The sequence below is a fragment of the Arvicanthis niloticus genome, chromosome 2 (genome assembly GCF_011762505.2).
Source record: "Arvicanthis niloticus isolate mArvNil1 chromosome 2, mArvNil1.pat.X, whole genome shotgun sequence".
Classification (NCBI taxonomy): Eukaryota; Metazoa; Chordata; class Mammalia; order Rodentia; family Muridae; genus Arvicanthis; species Arvicanthis niloticus.
This window is the reverse complement of record NC_047659.1, coordinates 78,618,418-78,635,386: the sequence shown is the minus strand read 5'-3', so window position 1 is coordinate 78,635,386 and position 16,969 is coordinate 78,618,418. Positions and strand designations below refer to the sequence as shown.

The 16,969-nt window shown below is 37.6% G+C and overlaps 1 protein-coding gene across 7 annotated transcripts in view; it reads right to left on the bottom strand.

Annotated features, from left to right (window-relative positions):
- The window catches only part of Dcdc1 (doublecortin domain containing 1), a 144,831-nt gene that overhangs the window by 126,308 nt on the left and 1,554 nt on the right, over positions 1 to 16,969 (bottom strand). For 5 of the 7 annotated variants that reach the window (XM_076929379.1, XM_076929377.1, XM_076929382.1 and 2 more), the window contains exons 1-3: positions 14,241 to 14,430; positions 11,215 to 11,340; positions 10,463 to 10,623 (exon numbers count right to left, since the gene is read on the bottom strand). The gene's annotated coding sequence lies outside the window, so the exon portion shown is untranslated. Of the gene's footprint in view, positions 1 to 10,462; positions 10,624 to 11,214; positions 11,341 to 13,961; positions 14,089 to 14,240; positions 14,431 to 16,969 lie in introns of those variants that run through there. The other 2 variants (XM_034494462.2, XM_076929380.1) reach the window with 2 other exon arrangements.

Below are 16,969 nucleotides of genomic sequence, written 5' to 3'. Positions count from 1 at the left end.
AAACATTAGATACACTTTTTGTTTAATTTTAGAATAAGAACCATGATAATTATTCTATACGACAATTAAGCATAACAATGTGAAACTTTACATGCTGTACCTATTTATAGTCTCATACTCATCTGTAGGTATATGTAAATGTCTGTTTAAAAGAGGATGCCCAATTCTACCAAGCACACACAAGCACCATCTATCCCTCTATATATCCAAATACACTTTTAAATATATGTATTTCCTGTGGTTAAAATGCATAAAGACTTCAAATTTAAAATTTTAATTTTTTTCTCTTCATTTTTAGTTTAGTTTCTGTGCATCTGGCCTACTTCTAATCAATGATACGAGGCAATGCCTACCCTCCACAGCCAACTCCACTCACTCTGATCCTATTTTATTACTCTTATAGGAAAAGCCATTTCTAATGGATTCTAAATAGAATTACTCATTGGACATACTATAAATACCTCCATCTGCAGTGGGAATCAGGAATTAATTTTGATGCTATTTTGTAGGCTACATTTAAAATATGCTAATAGGAACTACTGTCATAAGTTGAAGAAATACTTGGTATCTACCTCTGATAGTAACAATACTACTACTTCAAAGTATTAGTATTTTCATTGAAAAAAAATGAAGCAAAAAGCCTTATTGGCTTGGGTGTTTTCTTTGTCCGGATTAACTCCCATGCCCAGGCTAAAGAACCCCGCAACAATTACAGTTTCTGTTCTTGGTATTTTGTATTTTCCTTTGGGAGTTGGTGTTGCATTGGGTTTTGTTATTGGCGTTGGCTTGGTTGGATTGGTTTGCTTTGGTTTGTTTGGTTTAGTTTGGTTTGGTTTGATTTGTGTCACTGGGGATTGGACTCCTTGCACATCCTAGGCAAGTAATCTACCACTGGACTGTTTCTTTTTAAAACTTCATCTCAGAGAAATTCTAGATGTGTGGAAGATTGGAGAGAAGTGTGCTTGTGTGTGTACAGAAAAGTCTTGTGAACCTTTCCTGGCAGTGGTTTCTGTTAGCATCTTTAAAAATGTAGCCTACAAAATAGCTTCAAAATTAATTCCTGGTTCCCATAGCAGATGAAGGTATTTATAGTATTTCTAATGGGGAATTCTATTTAGAATCCATTGGATATGGCTTTCCCTATAAGAGTAATAAATTAGGATCAGACTGAACAGAGTTGGGTGAGGAGGGTAGGCATTGCCTTATATCATGTCATACAAGCACATTGCACTGTAAAACCAAACAGCCAACATTGGTGCATCACCCAAGTTCATTTAGATGCAAGTTACACACACAGCTGTGTCTGTACATGTTTGTGTGTCTCTGCTACTTTTACAGATATGTAACCACACATGCCACCAGACACTCAGTCACTACAAGTATTGCTTCATACCTACAGCCTCCTCTTTCCCAGCATCCCAGCTCCTTGGAAACCACTCACCTGTTCTTGATCATTGTACCTGTGTTATTTGTGAACATGTACATAAATAGAATTATGAAATTTTTGTGCTTTTGCAAATGTTCTTTCAGTCACTGTATCCAAGTTATGATATCGGTGTTCTATTTCTACCTAATGTTGAATGTTTTAGTCACATTCAGAAGACCCTGAATGTTAGTTAACACATATGTGTCAAAGAACTCAAGGATGGTGACTTTTCTCAACTCCTCTGATATTGGAAATTATTTCAACTGTCAAGTTTTCACAGTGACAAAAATAAGTTTAATTATGTTGCAACCGGATAGATTTTTTAAAAATGAAAAGCTTTTATAATATATGCAATTAATGTTAAAGTGCTCAATAGAGTCAGTGACAAACAAATAAACAAACAAAAAGCAGGCAGTTGAGTGGCAGGAAGTATGCTTAGCACACATGGGATCCTGTGTGCACCAAGAAACAAAGCAAACAGGAGATACAAAAAAAAATTAAGAGGAGTGTTGTTATCTATCAAACTATATTGAATTATTTGAAATTTATTTAAATATTAAAATACTTAAGATTTTAGTATTTTAAGATTACACATAAAATATTTACAATTAAGAATATTAAAAGACTTTTAGGTTGCCTCTAATTGCTCCTGGAGAAGTCACTGCTACAGAATTACAATACATGTCCCATTTTCCAATAAAGCCTGTTCCAGAGACTATCCTTCCCTGCCCTCATCCTGTTACTCCTGATTCTCCTTTGCAGCATGGGTCTTATATGACCCATGTGTCTGTCCTTTTGCCCACCAGCTATCCTCATAATCTTTTACTACCCTCTCTTGGTCTCCTTTCTAGTCTCTTAAGCTTTATCCACATTTGCATTAGAGATTATAGAGATAGAAGTACATATAGATGATATGGATGTACATACACATACAGGTATACATTACAGGCTTAGATTTGCACATGAGGAAGGATGTGATTGGTGTTCGGTTGGTTGGTTTTTGTCTTTCTGAATTTGGGTCTCTTCAGTCTATAGTTGCAGACAGGAACTTTTCTTAAGAACAAACCTACATATCACTGTTATATACTATTTCTGTCCCCGGGAAAGCTTTCGAACTCCTGTAATGTGGCAGCCTTTATGCATGTGCAGGTCACACTAAATGGTGATACCTGGACCCATCAATGGCATGGAAGCATGCTCCCAGAGCATCTGAGTGGCTGCTATTAGACTGCAGCTTCCAAACACAAAACCAGGACTCCACTTTTATAAATACAATTATCACAATGTGTGAGAAGATGAAACAATCAATGACCCAAGATTAGCGATACTTATCTTCCTCTTTATTTTCTTTGGCATAAGTTTAGTAATAAACAAATAATAGGTAGCAATAGTCATTAAAGTCCAATCAAACCTTTTTGCCTTCTAATATATATGAAATTCAGCTCTACAGAAATCTTTATCAAAAGTCAAAAGAGTTACATGATCTGGCATGAACAAACAAACAAATAAATAAAGCCCAAGAATACATGAAAACTCTCCCAAGAGGAGACTATGACGCTTATTTATATCCTCAAGTTTGGTGATCAAGGTAGTTTGATAGACCTAATTTATTTCATTTGATAAAGATAAAGTTATATGTTTAAAGCATAATCACAGCTTATCACCATTAAATTATTTTATTGTGTACACATAGGTGTTTATGCATGTATGTTATATATTTATGCATTCATATGATAAAAAGTCCCTTTGAGAATGAGGAATTTTTGTTTCTGAGATAGCTCTCTCAATATTCAATCCAGGCTTACCTGTAACTCAGGGACATCCTTCCTAAGCCTCCCGAGAGCTAATAACATGGACATGTACCACCATTGCCATCAAAATGCTAATTTTGAAAAGATTTTTAGCATTTTGATTTTGTTATGCTTTTTTAGACAGGCCCTTGCTATGTAGACCAGGCTACCTGGCATCACCTGTGGCCTCAATGCAGAATATGAATCTGAGAACTTAGATCTCAAGTGTACACCACTAGGGATACACTATATCCTATATCACTATTCTCTGAATTTTTAAAAGAGGGGCTCCCACTGAGCCAGAGGTTTGCCATTTTGTCTGGAGTGACTGACTGTAAATCCCAAGGCTCCTCTGGCCTCTGCTCCCCACCCCCAGCACTTGTGTTATTGGCATATGCTGTTGCCACTGCATTTTATGTGAATGCTGGGAATCTAAGTCAGGCTCCTGTTCTCATGAGCACTTCACACACTGAGCTATTTCCTCAGCACCTACACACTTTCATTGGGAGTTACAAAGTTCTAGAAGATAAGAGTAGTGCTTCCCACTCAGCCATTAAATCATCGGAAGGATAATCCTGAAGGGAATGGGAAGATGAAGACTACCTTTTGAAAAACGCAAATTAATCAAACTAGCTAGAGGTTTAGGTAATGCTTGTCTGAAATGAGAACACGAGTTAATTAAAGATTGTTGACTTGAGAAAGTCTCTGATAATATCTGAACTGATCCTCATCAACGTGCACATGTGCGTGCACGTGTGCACGCTTGCTTGTGCACACACACACACACACACACACACACACCTGCTATTTTGGATGTCTGATTCTTTTACTTTGTTTCAAGGAAAGAGGGAAATTATACTGCTTGTCCCCTTAATTTTAATTCACAGAGTGCATATGAGAATTTATTAGAAAAGTTTAATAAAACTGGGATCTGGGACTTTGTCTCTCAGCATAGACACCTGGGTTTGGATCCCCAGACCCATTTAAAAGCAGGGCACGGAGAGGAAGGCTGTTGAAACTCACTGGCCTGTCACCCTAGTTGATTCAATAAGCTCCATGCTGGGACAGACCTGTGTCAAAATAAGGTGGAAAGAGATGGGGAAAGAAGCTGACACTGGCCTCTCTACTTCATATGTTCATATGTAAGTACACTCACTCTCACACACACACACACACGCACACGCACACGCACACGCACACGCACACGCACGCACGCACGCACACAGGCACGCGCATGCGCCCACGCAACAAATTTACTAAAACCCAAACAGGCATCAAATTTAGCCAAAAAAAGCATTTGAGTTTGTAATCAGAAAACAAATTTATAACGTCACATCTCTAGAACATGGTCTCATCTATTCTGAAAGTCTATCACACAAATCACAAAAGGGATAAAGGCAAACTCTCAAAACTGAGTATTTCTGAACTAAGACAGATCTAATGCTGAATTTTTTTTACCCACAGAAATCACAATTAGAGGCAGTGGCATCACAGTAAATTTCTTTACATATACCATCGTTGGTATGCATTGTAGATAACTGAGTCTGTGAAAATGAGAACAGTCTACTTACTTTAAAAAGCAGATTCTGATGATTACTAAAACTGACCTGTTTATTCATTAGCTCTTTGAACATTTGTGTTGATGTTTACTGAAGAAAACAGGAGAATAGTTCAAAGCAAATAACATGGTTACAGATTATCATCAACTATACAGTAAACCACACAAACAACTTAATAGGCTAATAAATCATAAGCTGTCGAACGCTCAAGAAAATCATAATATGATTCTTTCAATTTTTAATATGTGGTTTTTTACAATTTGTAATTACATAGACATGATCATCGTTTGTCTGCTTAAAGAACTTTTCATTACTGTTAATTTATCTTTCTTTGAAAAGCAAGAGACTATAATAGTTCCTTTAACTGGTGCATCTCAGATGTGCTCCAGAAGGAACTTGAATACAGAAAAACATAAAAAGCATGCCATTGTTTTCAAGCTTCATTTCTCCTCATGCTGTCAGGGGGAAGAAAGGCCTTTTAAAAATTGACCAATGCAATATCGTTGGGATTCATATTCTCCTGGAATGGTAAATACAATCAAGTGAGCACCAAATGCTCACTGTCTACCCCATGCCAATCATAGCCAGGCTTCATTGTGGGAAGAGCATGGGCTTTATACAGCAATTGTAAAAACGTCAAGAAGGCTCTAAAACTGACTCAGAAATTCTGGTGCACAAATGAAGTTTTGATTCTAATTTAAACAATTCTCTAAAGTATGACATTCTTTGTTCAGAATGGTCTGTTTTGATTGTGATGGGAACACCGGTTATTCTTCGGGGATCAGAAACACCTGTTTCTTAGTAAATTACATTTCCTAATGATTATAATAATTCTAAACACTAGATTAACTTTCAAATGAAATGTCATGTTATTTATTTTTTAAATTGTTAGTGGAAAATGTGAAACAAAAAGTAGATCATACCTTTGTATATCAGTCCAAATATTCTTTCCAATAAAGTATGAGCCAAGTGTCTATATTAAAAATGCTTTTCATAGCCTGTGTTGATTTTTACATATTTTATATTTATTTAAACAGTGTATTTGATTATTAAATTTCGGGAAAACGTTATAAATAAAATTTTAAAACCCAGTAACAACTGCCAATGTTTTGATACTGTTTGCTTCAAATTACTCAACCATCTGCCTATCTGTCTGTCTTCACCTTTATCAATATAAAATCAGGATGACATGAAATATATTTTATAGCTCACCCCTTTTGTTATTGAGCCATTAAAGTACATTTTAATGAAAATCATCAAAGGACTTTTAAATGTCTGGTCTCTTCAAAGAATGAAGTGCATGCCAACTTGAGTCATGAAGAGAAATGTCAACTAAGTCCATGGCAGCTGCTCGCTTCCCTGGGAAGAAAGGGGCTGCTCGTGAGTACAGTAGCAGAGACCTCACTGCTCACAAAGTCACTAGTGGGAGAAGAACAAAGGCCTTTCCAATGCCACTAACACAGATGTGCCCAAAGGCACACTGTCAGAAACAGTTAAGATGACAGCTACACACAGGTCACTGGGTGACAAGCTGGGTCAGCTGCTTTGCTGGATGTACCACTCTTTCTCCACCTCCTATTCAATCTAAGTAGTGTTGAGGGGTCCTTTGGCTAAACTAATGTAAACAAACACATTCCAGACACTCGAAGATCTGGGACAATGACATTTATTTTACTCTGGATTAAGCGTGGAATCAAATGTGTACACAAAAAATATTTTGCTAAGGTGTCAGTCACCAGAGCAGACAAGAAAATATATCCTCTATAAACTAGCACCAAGACTTCTTAACATAAGGGGATTGAGTCTTTTATTCAATGAGAAAACAATTTTTTCCAACAGAAAAGAATGATCAACAGTTAGACATCTTCCTGCGAGTTGGAAATATGAATTAACTGAAATGGCTCTGTAGGAAGGAGGACATCATTCTTGGTTATTTTAGATTATGTGGAGCTGTGGGTGTGTGTTGGGGATGGTAATGTTAAGAATAAAATTCAAAAGAATAAAACAAACAAATTGGCAATAATTTAGCCTACTTTTAAAGATGCACATATTGCTATGAAATAAATAAAAGTAGAGAGGAGAGGGGCTGCCTAGAGATCCACAGAGGTCTTTGTTTGAATCCTACCTCTGTTAGCCTCATAACTACACATTGTGTAGATATTTTGAATTTGTTTTTGTATCTTCATTGATTTTGAAATTAGTTACATCATCAAGTTGTAAGATCAGCTAGGAAATCAATCTTTCTTGATGCTATAAGCATAAATCTGTAGAGTAGTGATGGTTGTGTGGTAAACATTTAACAAACAGCAGCTACTAGTTTCTTTCCACCAAATTTGTATGTGCAAAGCTGAGTCACTAAAGCACGAAATATGTAGACAAGTTATAGTCACAGTACTAGGAAAGGATTAAGGTGAATTAACTCAAGCTAGGCTTCTGTAAAACAGGACATCTGGACTACAGATCTCTATAGCAGAACACACTGGAAGGTTGGAGATTTGGTTCCTTAGATGGTCTTGGCCTCTTATTTAGCCTTCACGGAGAGCTAAGCATCTTACTACTCCTTTAACCTTTCCCTTTCCAAATACTCTACCTTATTTAAACATCCTTATTTCAAGATACCCAGTCCAAATAACAAACTCATCTGAAGGGCTCAGATATGGGATGACCGCCATAAAAAGAGTGTCAAGCCACTCATGGTGCATGCTAAGAACAGGTTTGGGGCACTGATTGGCCTGCTTTAAATTACTGAGAAACCTATTTAAAATATTAAATCTCCTCAGTTTCAAGGTTCTCCTCAGTAAAACAGAGATAAGTCCCTGTGTTACTGTTTGTATAAGTTACTGAATAAGACGTGCACAGCACTTGATAAAGTTGATAAGCCTCAGCTGGTATTATTTATGGTCTAATGGTACCTGTATTAATTTTACATAATATCTGCTGCTATGGACAAATCTCCCTTTCTATTCTCTAGTTGACTATCATGGCTTCCATGTTCCTCCCAATCTTCTAGAAGTTATAAACTAGATTCCTCCACATCCAGTTCCTCTCATCTTCCCATTTGGCAATGCAGGTAATTTTAAATCATTCCTGCGTTATCCACAGTAAGATTTGCTTTAATTAAGTCAACACTGAGAAAATGATTTATGTATATATCACAAAATGACACACTGATTCTCATATCTGAGTTACACACAAACCTGACAAGATGCTCTAGGATTCAAAGCCACCAACACACCAAATGCTATACCACATTCTGATTTTCCTCCATGGTTTCTTCTAACATAAGAGGAATGTGATTTCTGTATTATGCTGTTTATTCAGAAGGATTGAAATAAAGAACAGAAAAAGAAATGAACTGGAACTGTATCTGCCAGTGTTAACTGTGAGGAGAGAGGGGCAGAAAGTACTTCAATCCTTAAGAACAAAAGCAGTAAACCAAGTGATGCCCATGGAGAAAAGACCCTTGGCAGTTTCTTATGAAAAAATTACAGCTATACTTACTAGTCAATTATTACTGACAAAAACTTCATTCTAAATATAGACATTCCAGAAAGTATATAGAATTAAATTCTGAGGTTGGGAAGATACTCAGCAGAGGACCCAAGTTTAATTCCTAACACCAGTATCAGGAAACTCACAACTGCCTGTAACTTCAGCTCCAAAGGATTCATTGCCCTCCCCTGTTTTCTGCAGGAACCTTACTGATGAACACACACACACACACACACACACACACACACACACACACACACAATTAAAAATACATATTTAAAGCTAAATGTTTTCCTATACTAACATACACATACATACATATGTATAGCACCAATGTTAAAGTTTAATTTATGAATTAGTAATGGGCAATAAATAGAATACCATAATCCAATAAAATTTGTGACTTGATTATAATTAATTCTGAAAAATTTCCTGTAAATATTTGGGCCCTGACTAACTACAGGACAAACATTCTGTGACAAAGGATAAGCAAGAACAATTGTTTGATGCTTGTTTAATATTCTTTTTGCAATTTGCTTATTTTCAGAACATTTTCAGAACTGTTCTTCCCATTTCCTAGACATTTAAAAGTATCTCAACTGATTTAACAATCCCAGGATACAATATATTATTAACACTGTGCCTTGTGTTGGGGAGGGTGGGTGTCACATTTTTATTACTATGCTCCTCTCTCCAATGTTCAGTTATCATATTTCATTGCCTCAGGGAATACAAAATAGCAACAGAGTAAGAAAGGCCAGTCTTTAACCCATGGTAGCCCTAGATCTTCAGAGAAAATACTTCCAGCCAGGGGAGTCAGAAAACATAAAAAGCTGGTAAATTACCACAGGGCAGAGATTCACAAAGAAGAAAAACAAAAATCCTGTAGGGGGTGACAGAAATCTGAAAGCAGAAGCAAACTGTTCTAGATCCCAGGATGAGAACTAAGGCCAGGATGATAAAACCTAAGTGCTCTACAGAAAAGACAGCAGATTCAGCTATGTGAGTCTAGGAAGACGAGCTGGTGGTAACTTTAGCAAGCAGAACCAACAAATCCCAAGGTGCTCTGGTATTGGCTTGAGTTTCCCTTTTAGATGAAAACACTGAAGGCTGTTCCCAAGGGACTTTCACCATGGTGACATGAGAGTGGCACCAGGCATGCTGTGGAGAGTGGCCAGGCCATATGGCTATAGCCTGCACTCATGCCATAAAACATTGTAGAGTGGGAGACTTATGAGTGCTTGAAAACTAACCATCAGGAAGGGAAAGTCCTGGAACCTGATCTTTGATGCCATCCAGGAAACCCACATACTGTGAGAGTAAAACAGTAAATTTTCTATCTGTGTCTGAACCTCGTCATCCAAATAATAGTCAATGGAAGACAGTATCACTTTAGATGGGGTTCTATGATCTAGAGTGTAAAATACCCTCCAGTTTAAAAAAAAGTCGTCAACCTTTTTCTTTTAAATACAAATGACACTTCTATCTGAATTGATGAGTTAAAGTCAGGGACACTTTCAAACTAAATTTGTGCATGTGAGAAAGGTGTCACTTCTTTAAGATCATGTGAATCAGTTATTTCAAGTATAGACTTAATTTGCAGCTAATAAAGTCATCTTGTGACTGTCAACATCAAGACCAGTAACGCAATAGTTATAACAAGCATCTGTTGAGAAGAATATGAAAAACTAGTTTTCATTTTTCAGCCAGGAATGATTTGTAATTTTTTGCAAATCAAAGATGTTACTTCCCTCTGGCCATGGAAATGGTTAATATGTTAAGTGTTGCTATAGAAGACCATCTATTACTCTCAAATGCAAGTACAATGTACTCCTCTTGGGAAAATCAACAGGACTGCCAATGTGCATGCCCTTCTCAAAAACTACTAGGCATTTTCACAATTGGACATGCTCAGTAGTGCCTTTGCTTAATTATGTTATTTCTGTGTGTTTTAGTGAGATTCTAGGCAGCAATCTATCCTAAGTACCATTATAAATGATTACATTCATCAATCATCAACAAAATACACATAAATGTCACCTCTCTTCATCAGATGTCACCCTAAAACTACTATGATTGAAGCCAGGGGGCTTTTGAGATATTTCAACATTCTTCAATAAATCGGTCTTACATGAAACTGAAGGGAACCGTCGGATATCATTGAGCAATGAAGCTGCACTCTGTCGCTGTCCTACCTCTGAGAAGGAGCCCTGGGATGTTTCCCTTCCAGTTTCCTCAGCAGCAGCACTGACAGGCTCTCTGTCTCCTCAAGTGAGCTTTCTGGCACGATGACATAAGTGTCTGAGGTTTCTGGCAGCTGCTTCAGTAAAGGACTGTTGATGTGCTTCTGCAAACTCTTGTAATGAGACATAGAAACAATGTAGTTAATTTCATTGAATAGAAATGTTTATAATGTGTACTCAAAAATAACACTGAAAGGATATTGAGAGGTTCTTGGTTCTTTGAATTTTCCTATAGCACAGGATCTTATATACAATCAAAACAAATGAAGGCAATCCCAATGTGAAAGATAGGCTATCGCCATCTGTAAATGTGCCTATGAATGCTACAGTATGGGCTGGAGAGATGGCTCAGCAACTAAGAGCGCAAAGGGAACTTGGGCTTGGTTCCTAGCACCCACATGTAGTATGGTAGCTATTTATGACCACAGTTCCAGGAGATCCAGCGCCCTCTTCTAGACTCAACAGGCACAAGGCACACACACAATCCATGTGTAAATATGAAGGCAAAACATTCATACCCAAAGTAGAAACAGGTAAGTTTTTTTAAAAAAGAATATTGCACCATTAGGTGACTTAAACTATCAACAGCATTGTTACATTGATACTTTGGGCTTGTCTCCTGGAAACAACAGCTTGAATAGTTTCTGTTTTCAAGACACATTTTAGAGGTGTGCCTCTGTCTTTCTTCTGGCTATCACACTGACCTCTTCCACACAATGTTCTTGATGAGCAGTGGTCCAGGCTTCGTGGGGAATGTTGTCCTCTGTCTGGCTCACATTCACTGGAGCAGTTAAGTCTTCCAGGTAAGTCAGGGCAAACTGGGGATAAGCCTGGAAAGAAAGAAAAGGTTGAAAACAGTTCCAGCCTTATATGCTACAGTTTGAACCTGAGACAGAGAAATTAGCAGTAAAATGGTCTAGCTAATAAATTTAGTATTTCAGGTCACATCACTTTGGTTGGCTTTGGGTTTTTTGTTTGTTTGTTTTTATTTTGTTTGTTTGATTATTTGGAGATATTTTAGCTAGAAAGATAATGTTTATTTTAATAAAACAATTGAAATATCTAGGCCTGAGGAGAATGTCTCTTTTAGTAAAGTTGCAAGTAATCCCCAGAAACCATGCAAAAATAAAATCCAAGGATGGCGGGACATGTGAGCAATCTCAGCACAGTGGAGGTGGCTGATGATAGACAGATCCCTGGAACTTACTGGCTGCACAGCCTATTAGTATTCTGTAGGCCAGTGAGATAATTATTCTCAAAAACAAGGTGGGTAGCTCCTGAAGATTGACATCAAATGTTGTCCTTCACACACATGTCCATCATGTACACACACACACACTCCAACATGAGCACTACTTGCACACATAGGCACAAAAATCCTCACATATTAATAACTACATTTTTTGTTTCTTTTTTCCAACATGATTGTGAACATGTGTGTGTATATATAAAAATTGGCATTTGCTATATGGCTTGACAGTATTCAATTCTGCTCAATAACAGACAAGAGGATCAAGAATGGGGATGAATCAGCCGTGTGAAGTGGAGACAGTCTGCACTATATCAGGCACACACTAAGAGCATTAGTCTGTCAACACAACCCAAAAAGAATAATACACCACAGATAACTGAGGAGCTGTGATTTAATTTCACTAATAACCACAGCAGCAAACAATTTGGATATATAGATATTAAAAAAAAAACAGCCTGCAGGGTATACAGTAGGAATGGACTGTTGAACCAGCCACACATGGTGTGCCCTGCTGACTCTCACGGGACTATCTGCCATCTGCTCATCTGGAACACCACCACTGGCCAAGTGGGCCTGCACACACACACACACACACACACACACACACACACACTCCCCATCAGGGACAAGTGATGCTGCCCAGATAGAGGTTATGTAGACTACAGAACAAGACTTAGGAGATGTGGCCCTCCAGCCCATCTCCATTTTATTTTATATGCACTGTTTACCCATCTCTTTCCCTGCACATTGTATCTTGCTTTAAGTTGATGGGGGAAATTATGATCTGAGTATTTTAATTTGGATTGTATATCTTGCTTTTCTATGAGTTCGAGGATAACTTGCCTCCTAGTATGCCTCTAAGATATCACTGCATCAAAGGACTGTCCCGTATGTGAGCCATATGCTCACATCTTCATCCCTGCAACAGCTTTGGAAAGAGCTGGCTATTATTGTGCCCATATTAGAGATGGAGAGTCACAGCAAAGTCCCTGACATGCTCAGTGTTACCCTGCTTACTTACTAATCCAGAAAGTGATGACCATGTTTATGTATGACTCCAGGTATACTCTCTCAGTTATTACACACGGTTCTTATTTTATTTTGTAAAGTGTGGAACTAATGTCTAACAACAACAACAACAAAATACCAAGAGGAGTTCAGTTAATAACTAATGACACTGCGTATCTTATACTGTCCCAGACATAAGATGATATTGAATAACTTAAACCTTTAAACTTTGGTTAAAATAATGAATGGAGGCTGGAGAGATAGCCCACTGGTTGAACAGGAAAGCTGAAAAAGAAAGACAAATACACAGAAAAACATGAGGAGGAGAAAATTATGCAAGTGCTAAGTACGGTGAGCAGAACTGCTCTTGGATTAACCAATGACTATCAAAGTGTTAAGTGTGTATTCCCTCTGAGTTAACAAACCCATGCATAAGAATATTTATCATAGCATCATTGCTCATTTCTGCTTAAATGGGGATATCTAGTAAAGTTTCAAACATAGCATTGATATAGATGTAAACATAGAAAGATGGTCCTACTTTGTTATCAAGCAGAAAAATTATGATCATAAACTCATATGCATAGCTGTGCGTTATGTTGTATCTATCTAATTACAAATTATATTGTATCAATGATAATATTTGAATAATATATTGAGAAGTGCTTTTGCTTTTCGTTTCTAAGAAACCCAGGTTAGACTCACTCCTGCTATGTTGCTGAGGCTGGCCTAAAACTCTTGATCTTGTCTCCACTTCAAAGGGCTGAAATTGTAAGCATGTGTTACCATAAGCCTTCTGCTCATAATTTTATTTATATTTTATTTAGTATGAATTGCTAGAAGTTTTTCTTCAAGAATAACATATGCTATTTTTATTACTTAAATGAGAACCCTGGAATGTGTGAAAATATATACATAATAACTTCTGAGAATATGCATACAAATAGCTCTGGGAACTAAAATAAGAAAGAATTTGAAGAGACCATATGTGTTACTGTGTTTTTGTAGTAACCTTTGTCACACACAAACATTACTCTTACACAACTTTGTGGTTTTCTTTAAAAAAAAAAAACAGTTAAGTAAATTCTCTAGTCCACATGTTCACAATGTTAGAAAAAAACACTCTTGAGTCTCCAAGTTCACCCAAAACATTACCAAGAAAGCTTAAGATTTAAACTTTTTTCATATTACCTTGAGATTTATATCACACCTAGTGTACTATGTTGCTTTTTTCTTATGTAGGCTCTTACTGTCTTACACATGTCCCTTCAACTGAGGAGAACGTGGTGAGCAGTGGAGAAGATTTTCTATATTGGTTCTACAAGAAAATACAATTTTCAATATAAGGGACAAAGAAAAACAGAAGGACAAAATTATCTATTTTATAGATAAAGTTCCAACTCTGACCTCATTCTATACATATATTTTTGGCATAATGTAAACAAACCTAAGTGATATTGCGTTTTTTACCTCATATTTTCCAACTCATGCCATGCAGAAAACCATGGAGTCGGCCTGGCTTAGCTGAGAGCTATGTGTCAGGTTCTTCAGGTTAGAGTCCGTGGCTCCTAGAGCACAGTATGCCTTCTAGTTCCCGAGAGACTGATGGACTCCCTCAGGCAGTGAGACACTCAGGCAGCCTTGTGTTTCTTTGTATGTTCCGTTGGTAGTCAAGGAGGCATGAAACGTGGCAGGACAGTTGCTCTTAGACATTAATCTTGTGTGCCTTGTATGGTTTGCAAACTTATCGTAACCTGGCAACTGCAAACACATTCATCCTGGCAATCGCCATTTCAGTCTCTTACTGATAAAGTGTATACAAAGTCCAATTGCTCTCAGTAAAATTGTCACACTCTCAGTCTTGCTGTGGCCCCTCCAACCTGAGCCTGGTTTCATTCCTTGCAGCCAAGTCAGGGGACTGTGACTAGCTAAGTAAGCATGGGCACTTACAGAGAAATTAGTAGTTTTATCTCTCATCATAAATTACCCTGCAGATTTGTGACCTAACTGCTCACCACTCCTGAGAACACTCCATGCTGTAGTTATGCAGCCTGTCGGTCACTCGTAAGCCTCGCCAGCCTAAGTAAGGCTACAACCAACATTTCTCAAGGTACATGAGTGTACCTCCCACTTCAGGGTGAACAGGTAGAAGCGGGCATTCTGAATTAAAGAAATGTGGGGCTTTTGAAAGAAAGTTGATAATGTTACCAAACAGACTCTCAGAAATAATGTACCATTTGCATTCATATCTTTGTATAGCCCCTTTCCTTGTCGGCCAGCGTAGGTCTACATAACATAAAGAATTTGGCAGAGGTGATAGATGGCCTTATCAGACACCAATGCTTCTATTTTCCCCTTGCTGCTTCTCCTCTTGTTCCAATGTTCATGTTGTGACCGGCGCTGCACGGGGAGGGGCAGCCAGAGATGGACCAGCACCTCTGGTGGCAGCAGTACTATGAATGTGGTTAGGTGCCAACTTTCCAGTCTTAATTCAACCACAGATGTCTGAAGCTCTTACTTGAACTATTGGTCCATTCTCATGATAAATTCTGAGTTAAAACTACCCAGTAAAGGACTAAAGAGATGGCTCAGTGAATAAGAGCACTGGCTGCTCTTCCCGAGGACCCAGGTTTGATTCTCAGCACCCATGAGGTGGCTCACAACCATTTTAACTCCAGTTTCAACAGACTCTTGGGGCTTCCATAGACACTGGGCATGCCTAATGTGTAGAAATATACATGTAGGCAATATACTTAAGTGTATAAGGTGATGATGGTGATTGATGATGATGATGGTGATAAAAATACTCAGTGAAGATACTTTGTATTCCCAGCCCATAAAGCCATGAAGCAATGAATGTTTGCTGTTTGAAGTTTCTGTGTTTTGGAGGTAAGTTATTACATATAGCAGGAAACTAACACTAATCAGAGGGAAGCATGTGTGTGCCCCAGTACCCCAATCAGACTGGCAATTGCCAGGTTTACTATTGCTCTAACAGGAAGAATGTCTTACCACACTGCCTGACAGACATTGACTCTTTAATGAGACTGGATGCTTCATTTGGCTTGGGTTTTTTAATTTTTCTTCTCTCGTGTGTTTTATTTTCATGTCCTTTCCTTTTTCTCTATTGTGGGGTTTAAAATGTATTTGTTGCTGTCAGACTTACTATATATTAAGACATTATCTCACTCTCTGATGCTGATGTCGCAAAGATTTTTCCGTATCTCCTTATTTACTGTTTACTTTTGTTTTGTTGAGCTGGGGTCTCTCTGTGTAGCTCTGGCTGTCCTGGAACTCTATGTAGCCTAGGCTGGCCTTGAACTTACAAAGATCCACCTGTGTCTGTCTTCTGAGTTTGTGTATTGAAGGCATAAGCCACCATACCCAGTTTCCTTATTTACTTTTGCTTAGGAGTTTTTCATTTTCACATGCTCAGACGCTGTCTTTTCTTGTACAGATTCTGCCTTTATCTCTATGCTTCTAAAACTACCTCAGACTACTACACTGGGTCAGATGCTTCAGTGTTTATTTTCTTCTATGTGTGTGTTCAAGCTTAAATATTTAATTTAGCTGTAGTTGGTCAAATATCAATGAAATGTGCACATGAGTAAAGAAATGGTTGACATCAAAACCAAAAAGAAAACTGTTATGTAAGTAAAGACAACATAACAAAATGCAATAAATGTATTTAAATTTGTCTGCTATTATCACCATTATTAGCTGCATATTGCCAATTGGTTGTTCTAGGCCACGATCTGTGCCAAATGCTCACAGTGCTAGCATATCTCTACTTAGCAGATGAAGAAGGTGAAGCTTAGAAAGGTTAAGTGATTTGCCTAAGGCCGCACAGCTAATAACCGTTGGAGCCAAGATCCGTTTGTAATATCCTATAGCAGCAATCCCCTCCTTTAAAAAAATGGCATGAACACAATTTATGACCTAGCTGCAAATAAGTACCAAATTATCCTCCATTTTATCCTTAAATAGATGGAGGTAACCTGGGTATAACTAAACATGGAGCTAGTTGAAATTTCAAACATGTCAACAACTAAAATGCTTCATTAATAAATAGTTTTTCTTTGTGAACTTGTTAAAAATGATAGAAAAATCAGTGATTGTGCTTGGGAATGAAGTTTAGAATCTAAACCTACTTAAAATTAACTTATTTTTTAAGTAGGAATGCCTGCATCATCTGCTTC